Below are 9,612 nucleotides of genomic sequence, written 5' to 3' on the forward strand. Positions count from 1 at the left end.
CAAGCCAGAGCATGGAGAAGCCTCCCTGTGACTTTTGTTGTAATTATTTAGAGAGAAATGTTCTCTTCCTACTGGGGTTGTTGAGCTGATGGGATTTAGGCTGGAGCTGCCAGTAGTCATCTTTGCCACTCTTTGGGGAGTGCCTTCTGAGCACAGAGAGAAGCAGAGTGAAACAGAGGGAGATACACTGTGTCTGAAGGTTCACCATGAAAACTAATTTATGTAAGCCACTGAACCCCCTTTTATATTGAAACTAGTTTCAGTTGTATTTTTGTCACTTATGAGAAGAAGAGCCTTAAATTAATAGACTCCTCAATCCCAACACTTTAAATTACCTTGAACATAACCTTCATAAAAGAAAGATAGTATCCTGATCTTCACCAGGCCCCTAGTTAAATAAAATTGAGGGGGCTTCCCTGGTGGCGCAGTGGTTGAGAGTCCGCCTGCCGATGCAGGGGACGCGGGTTCGTGCCCTGGTCTGGGAAGATCCCACGTGCCGCGGAGTGGCTGGGCCCGTGAGCTGTGGCCGCTGAGCCTGTGCGTCTGGAGCCTGTGCTCCGCAACGGGAGAGGCCGCAACAGGGAGAGGCCCGCGTACCGCAAAAAAACATAAAATAAAAAATAAAATAAAATAAAATTGAGGTGTGAAACTCCCTCTGAGGTGTGAAACTCCCTCTGACAGTACACTCTCTGTCTAACCATCTGTGGAAAACAAAAATGTAGAATCCCCTTCTCCTACCTTTGAAAAACGAGCCTGGTCAGTTTATGATGGCTACCAGTCAGCATTAGCTCTTGACAGAAGGATGGCTCCTTGCAGGACACAGAGCCCTGTGTGGAGTCTGTCCCCAGCTCCCAACCCACACACACCTTGTAGTAAAGGCTACATCACCAGGTAAATAGCAGAAGGGACCATAACCATATAGAAGAGTTACACTGAGTAAAAGGTTCTGAGATCCCACAGTTATTTGTGCTGTTTATTTCCCTCAATAATCAGGTCAGCACCGAACACTGGTCAGCACCCTATTACAGCAAATAGAATCTGGGGTCATACCTTCCACTTTTTCTGATCTGGAATCCACTGCTTCTCCATACAGCCAGGAAATCCATTTGGGCTGGGCTCGATATTATTTCTCCTTATTCTTTCCTGCAAGTGTGAGGCCACCACATCTGCTGTTTCAAGTCATATGTTTCATCTAATCATTTAAAAATAAAATAAAATAAGAAATAATGTATCATTACTTCCTATGTTAATCCATAATCTGTGACTAATTGTCAAAGGACTGGTTTTTATTATTGACATCACTATAAATTAACGGTAAAATCATCAAGGCTAGTGAAAAGAGGAGGATACTTTTCTCCTGTAATCCTCAGAACACTCTTCAAAATGACTGGCCTGAGAAAACCAATGTTCCACATGAGAACTGCTAAAGAGGCAGGCCCTCTCACCCTGGTTGTCAAACTTGCTAGTTTTATTAGATTTATTTACTCAATTAACATTTATTGAGCACCACGTGCCAGACACTGTACTAGACATTAAAGGTACCTGAATAAGTACATCATACCCTACAGAGTTTAAAGTATCGTGGGAGATGCATATAATTAAATTCATAATTATAGTACAAGATGACACATTCTGTGATAGGTGAATGTTCAAAATACAATGGGAAAGCTCTGGTTCTGGGAATGGCAGAGTAGTTTTTATTAGAACGACCCTCCCATAGACAAACTGTCTCAAAGCCTTGGAAGGCCCCTGAACTGTGCCTGCACAGAGGAGACTTCAAGGAGCCCAGTGGGTATTTCTGAAGCCGTCCAAAGATTTGAGACAGTTTCTGTGCCAATTTAGAGGAGTCCTACCTGTGGCGCCCCCGTTTTTGGACTTCCCTCCCTCAATTCCCACCTACTCTAACACCCTAAACTATGTCTTCTGACAACTCAGATCAATAGACTGAAGCCTCCTTATTGAGTTCTGGTTATACCACACCTATGGATTGAAGGAGCCCTCAAGGTACAGGTCATATAAATGTAGCTCTCACTCAGTGTAGTTTCCTCCTTTCAAGAGTCAAATCTCTTCACTTTTTGCCTGCTTTTGATTTTCAGCAAACTATAAATAGTGGTTTTTCATGTTTTATCAAAAATTAAGGCAAAAGAGACATTCCCAAATAAACAAAAGATTATAGAAGTCCTATAAGAAATATTAAAAGAAATTCTTCAAACTAAAGGAAAGGATAGCAGATGGAAACTCAGATATACAGGAAGGAATAAAGACCATTGGAAATGGCAGATGTGTGAGAAAATATAAAATAGTATATTTTTTCCTTCTTGTAATTTATTTAAGACAAATACCCGTTTAATGTCAAAAATTATAACATCTTATTATGGAGATTATTAAAAATATATGACAACAACAGCACACAAGATGGTATAGTGGTAAATTGAATTACATTGTTTCAGGGTTCTTAAATTTAATACAGTATCAACTCTACACAGACTATGGTAAATTGAGGATGCATATTGTAATCTTAGTCGCAACTAAAAAGGATGAAAAAATAGCTAAAATTAGGAGAATTAAAATGGAATAGTAAAAATATTTAATTAACCTAAGAAAAGCTTGGAAAGAAGGAACGCAAGAATAAAAAACAGATGGGACAAAGAGAAAACACACAGGAAAACACTAAGCTTAAATCCGCCAATATATAACTAATTACACTAAATGAAAATGGACTAAACCCCCTATTTTAAAGCAGAGACTGTTAGACTGCATTAAAAAATAAGACACGGGCTTCCCTGGTGGCTCAGTGGTTGGGAGTCTGCCTGCCAATGCAGGGGACACGGGTTTGTGCCCTGGTCCGGGAGGATCCCACATGCCACGGAGCGGCTGGGCCCATGAGCCATGACTGCTGAGCCTGCGTATCTGGAGCCTGTGCTCCGCAACGGGAGAGGCCACAACAGTGAGAGGCCCGTGTACCAAAAAAAAAAAAAAAAAAAAAAAAGACACAACTATATGCTTTCTACAAGAGACATACTGTAAATGTAAAAACAGGTTCAAAGTAAAGGAATGGAAAAAGATATATGACAAAAACAATAAGTATAAGAAGCAGTTGTGTCTATGTTAACGTCAAACAAAATAGATTTTAAAACAAGAAATATTACCAGTGAAAGAGATGAACATTTTATAATAATAAAAAGATCACTTCATCAAGAAGAGATAAGAGTCAGAAATGTGTATTCATCTACTGTCAATATTTTTATATATAACCTTCCAATGTTTTGTATACATACTTTTAAATTGTTTTTATCAAAAGTGAAGTAAGTCATCCTTTAACCACTATTTGTAACCAGCTTGTTTCATAACATGTTATTTTCCTGTGTCATTAAATAATTACATCAAGAAACAAAAAAGAAATGTGTATTCATTTAATATAGAGCTTCAAAACAGACGAAGCAAATACTGACAAAACTAAAGGGACAAATAGACAAATCCACAGTTATAAGTGGAGATTTTAACACACCTCTCTCAGTAATTGACAGAACACTGAGTATATAGAAGATCTGAACAACACTATCAACCAACTTGATCTAACTGCTATTTATGTAACATACATCCAACATCTTCAAAGTACATATTCTTTTTAAGTATGTATGAAACAGTCACCAAGATAGGGCACATCCTTAGCCTCAAAATAAATCTCAATAAATTTCATAAGAAGTAAATCTCACAACCTTAGAGTATATATATATATATTTTACCACAATGAAATTAAATTAGAAGTTATTACTACTAAGATATCTAGGTAAGTCCCAAATATTTGGAAATTAAGAAACAGACTTCTAAATAACCCATGAATCAAAGAAGAAATCACAAGAGATATCAGAAAATATTTTGAATTAATAATAATAATACAAAGTAAGCAGTAAGTATTATTTTCTTCCTTCTACTTACTTTGGATTTATTTTGCATGAAACACTAGCACCTATCATTTCCCAGTTTTTGCTGCTAGTATATATAGAATTGATTTCGTATATTGACCTTAGACAAATAGAAAAAAACAAGAAAAGCCAAAAATTTGTTCCTTGGAAAAAGCAATAAAACTGCCAAATCCCTAGCAAGACTGATGAACAGAAAAGAAAGTACAGATAGCCAATATGAATAAAAGAGGAGATATCACTGTAGACTCTACAGACATTATGATAGCAAGTAAATATTATTTAAAAAATTTTATATCAATAAGTTTTTTAAAATGAGATGAAATGGAAAAATTCCTTAAAAGATAAATTTATCAAAATGGACACAAAAAGACATAGAATATTGAAAAGGTCTACATCTATTAATGAAATAGAATTCATAATAAAACAAAAAATGTCTCATAAGGAACACTCCAGGCCCAGATAGTTCCCTAGTGAATTCAATCAATCATTTATAGAAGTTATATCAAGTTTATAAAACTCTTTCAGAAAACAGAAGATGAAAGAATACTTCCAAACTCATTTTATGAGTTCTGCATAATCCTGATACCAAGACCTGAGAGAAATATTTTGAGAAAATAAAATCACAGGCCAATATTCTTCATAAACATAAATGTAAAAAAATACCTTAAAATTGGCATTTTATCCAGCAATATATATATTCATTAGATTATGACCAACTATATTTCATGCAAAGAATACAAGAATTGTTTAACATTCAAATATCAATCAATATAATTCACCATATCAATAAAGGAGAAAAAGCAAATTATCATTTCAATAGATACATAAAAAGCATTTGATAAAATCTAACACTTTTCCTGATTTAAAAACAACAAAAAATCTCTGCAAACTGAAATAGAAGAAAACTTCCTTTTTCTGATAAAGGGCAGTTTTAAAAACATTGGAAAGGAAAAGCAAAACTGTTTCTATTTACAGATTGACATGATTGATTGCATAGAAAATCCCATGGAATATAAAAAAATCTACTAGAGCTAATAAGTAAATTTATCAAGGTCTCAATATACAAGGTCAATATACAAAATCAATTCTATATATACCAGCAGCAAAAACTGGGAAATGAAAAGTTTTAAATCTCATTCATAATCGTATCAAAATTATAAAATGCTTAGCAACATATTTAATAAAAGACATGCAAAACCTCTAAACTAGAAACTACAAAACACTGTTGAGAGAAATTTAAGATCTCAGTAATTGGAGAACTATATTATGTTCCTGGATTGGAAGACTGAATATTGTTTAGGGTCATTTTTCCTCAAAATTGATCTATACGTTCAATGCAATTACAATTACATTCACAATCCCAACAGACATTTGTTTGGTAGAAGTTGCAAGTCGATTCTAAAATTCATATGGAAATGCAAAATGCCTAGTTTAGCCAAAATATTCTTGAAGAACAAAGTTGAATCTCATATAATCTGAATTCAAGAATTACATAAAGTTACAATAATTAAGACAGTATGATAGTAGCATAAAGATAGACAAATAGATGAAAGGAACAGACTAGAGTCTAAAAATAGACTAATGCATATATGGACAAACAAGTATTTACCATACGATTCCACTTATATGAAGTTCAAAAACAGGCAACACTAATCTGTGGTGATAGAAATTAGGATAGTTGCCTAATTGGGGGGTGGGGGGGAAGGGCCGGGTAGAGATGGACTGGGAAAGAGAAGAAGGGAATTGTCTATATCTTGATTGCAATAGAGGTTACATGGATGTGTATAAGTTTATTAAAACTCCTTGAATTATACATTTAAGATCTGTGCATTTCACTGCATGCAAATTTCCCTGAATAAATGAAAGCTACAGTTGAAGTCTAGGGAGTAAAGAAGGTTTCCTGGAAGAGGTGGATGTTTGAAAAGCAAGTAGGAGTTGGTTGGGTGAAAGATGGAAGCAAGGGATTTTTTTTTAACATCTTTATTGGAGTATAATTGCTTTACAATGGTGTGTTAGTTTCTGCTTTATAACAAAGTGAATCGGCTATACATACACATATATCCCCATATCCCCTCCCTCTTGCATCTCCCTCCCTCCCTCCCAATCCCACCCCTCTAGGTGGTCACAAAGCACCCAGCTGACCTCCCTGTGCTATGCAGCTGCTTCCCACTAGCTATCTATTTTACATTTGTTAGTGTATATATGTCCATGCCACTCTCTCACTTCGTCCCAGCTTACCCTTCCCCCTCCCTGTGTCCTCAAGTCCATTCCCTGCGTCTGCGTCTTTATTCTTGTCTTGCCCCTAGGTTCTTCAGAACCATTTTTTTTTTAGATTCCATATATATGTGTTAGCATACGGTATTTGTCTTTCTCTTTCTGACTTACTTCACTCTGTATGACAGACGCTAGGTCCATCCACCTCACTACAAATAACTCAATGTCATTTCTTTTTTGTATATATGTGCCACATCCTCTTTATCCATTCATCTGTCGCTGGATACTTAGGTTGCTTCCATGTCCTGGCTATTTTCATTGTGAATAGTGAAGCAAGGGAATTTGAAGTAGAGAGTATAGCGTGTGGAAAGGCATAGAAGCCTGAAATAGCACAGACCCTTCAGGAGGAGGGTCTTGGAGAGAGGAGGCTGGAGGAGGAAGTAGTGCCAAATTGGAATGGGCCTCGTGGATTGAGAAGTTCATCCTGAAAGCTAGAGGAAGCCACGGAGGCATTTTCTGTTGGCAAGATCAAACTAAGAGCAGAAGAGGCGGTGGGTGTGAAGGGACATCACCCAGGGTCTGGGAAGTCAGGCTCTAAAGAGGTACCACATAAGAAGTGGTGAGGGCCCAGCGAAGGCACAGGGAGGCCTGTAGGGGAAGATAAATCTTCAGGAGACTAAGGAAGTAGAATCTATACGTTTAATGCAGGGTGGATGCTAAGGTGGGTGAGAAGGAGATGATAAGATTGACAGGAAATGTGAGTCCTGAAGGTCTCCATTCCTCCCGTTTTCCCATTAGCCTGTCATTAGCTTGTGAGAGTTGGTGGCACACAGGGTACCAGGGTAGGAGCTGTGAGTAAAAACTGGATGACGAAGGGGTTTCTCAATTTATCTGTAATGTCAACTAAGAGGAAAGACTTAGAGAGCAAAATATGTTTTGTCTTGCAAAATTCAAAGTTTTTACTAAGGTGAAAGAAAAACTTTACTGTGACTAAAAAAAAAAAAAAAGTCTAATATACCAGAAAAAAAAAAGGTCGACTAAAGCTAACATTTATTGAATACTTACTATGTGCCAAGCGCTATGTTAGGCACATTTTATGCATTATCTTGATAAATCTCAGCACCAGTCCTAAGAGGTTGATATAATCATGGTCCCATTTTTCAGAGCAGGAACTGAGATTGCCTATGACCACTCATCTTGCTAGTGGTGGAGGCAGGATCCAAGGATGCACGGCTATCTGCCTTTGGTCACCTGTGTAAGGCTGTTAGCACCAAGGCTACATCAAGCGATTTTCATCTCACAGCCCTCAGTGGTTTGGAGGTAGAAGGCAGCAAGATTGTTAAAGAGAAGCCAGAATTGGGAAGGGATCAGGAGAATTGTTCTTCTCCAACTGAGAAGTTGGAGTTGAACTGCAGAACGTTAGAGATGATAAAAATCTGTCTGTGAAGGACCAAATTGTGTCCCCCTTGCCAAATTCATATGTGGAAGCCCTAACCCCTAGAACCTCAAGATGTGACTATATTTGGACATAGGGCCTTTAAAGATGTGATTAAAAGAGGTGATGAGTTTAAGGTTAGGGTAGGCCTTAATCCAATCTGACTGGTGTCCTAATAAGAAGAGTTCAGCAGTCTGCAAGCTAAGGAGAGAGGCCTCAGAAGACACTAAACCTGCTGACATCTTGATCTTCGACTTCCAGCCTCAAAAACTTGGAGAAAATAAATTTCTGTTGTGTAAGTCATCCAGTCTGTGGTCCTTTGCTATGGCATCTCCAGCAAACTGATTATGCCATCCATGCATCCATCCCTTTGTTCTACAATACATGCTAAGCTCAAGAGATACATAAAACACGCAACAAGAAATAGTTCCTTATCTCCTGAAGAGAAAAATGGGTAAAGGATAACTATAAAATGTAGCATATAGTGATAAAGGTTTTGATAGCTTTATGTTCGGTTTAGGGCATTAGACAAGGTGTCCTAGGGAACGTGGCATTTAAATTGCAGGCTAATGACTTGTAGGAATTACTAGGTCTAGAAGAGAGTTTTCAACCTGGCACTACTGACATTTGGGGACAGATAATAATTTGTTGTGTGGACTTGTGCATTATAGGATATTTAGTAGTACCTCTGGCCTCTACCATTTAGATGCCACTTGCACCCCCAACCTCAAGATGTGACAACCAAAAATGTCTCCAGACATTGCCACATGTCTCCTGAGGGGCAAAATCACCCACTAGTTGGTCTAGAGGGTGGGTATGGACTTCTAGGCTGAGGCCATAGCATGGGACCTGGCCAAAGACAGCATGGCCATTCAGGAAGCTACAGCCTGCCACATATCCCTATAAACAGAAACTAAGGCTCAGGAAGGCTCAGTGACTCAGGCTAGCCTGTGAGCTGGTCAGTGTAACCAGAAGCAAGTGCAACAGTGGGAGTAGAGGGGCAAATCCAGAAGGAATCTTTAGTATGACTGTTGTTGTGTTATTTAAAGAAAAATAACACCAAGCTCTTGCCTATGGCAGCATTTGAGACTGTGAATCAAACATGTTAAGGGTTTATTTCCTAAGCCTGGAGTAGCAAAACTAGAACTAAGTGCTGAAGTAAACCTGAAGCAGTAAGGAATCTGATGTCTATTTTCATTTTTCAAAGGAACAGTCTAAGATTCATGCCTTGGTAACTAATAAGTAGCCAGTAACTGTGCATGCGGGGCCGATGCTGAACGCAATAAGTATCAGCTAGCACCGCCATCACGTGCTGTGACAGGAAGGCAGCCCGCAGACCCGCGTGTGGCTGGCGCGACGGCTCCCCGTGGCAGGGGCTGCTAAGAAAGCGTCTGGACAGGTGGGGACTGACAGGTGGACAGGCCTCGGAGGCTAAAGTTTTTCCACATGAGGCAGGCAGAGGACGTGGGCAGGGGGCTGTGTCCGAGGATGGCCCCAGAGGGCCTGTTAAGAGGGACAATGTTAAAAGCTGCAATCTCTAGGTAGACACTTTTTTTATGTTTTGAAGGAGATCAGACTGTGCCACCCAAAACAGGGCACTGTAGGAGAGCAAAAAACATGTGCTTTCCCTTTACCTTTTTAGGTTCACTGGCTAAGACCCTGTAAATTAGACTGACAAGAGACAGCTTAACAAGGGAAAAACATATGACATAAACTTATGCTGTCTAAGTTTTATGTAACTTGGGAGGCTTCATAAGGAGATGAAGATCCAGAGAAGCAGTTAAGCCTGAGCATTTTCACACTAGATTTGGTGAAGTGTGGAAAGTCCTGGGAAAGTGTGACAGGACAAAAGGCATGAGCTAAGGGCAGTACACTGGGGGAAACTTAGCAAGGCCTGCTGGTTTGGATTCCTCTTGGCATTCCTCTCTCCTCAAAGATGAGGATACTCCTCTCCTCCAGATTTAGGGAGGGCAGCTCTCACATAAGCGTCTTAACACCTGCTTCAGGGGAGAAAGGGGAGGTCAGAGAGTCCTTCCT

Source organism: Tursiops truncatus, chromosome 5, assembly GCF_011762595.2.
Source record: "Tursiops truncatus isolate mTurTru1 chromosome 5, mTurTru1.mat.Y, whole genome shotgun sequence".
NCBI classification, from domain to species: Eukaryota; Metazoa; Chordata; class Mammalia; order Artiodactyla; family Delphinidae; genus Tursiops; species Tursiops truncatus.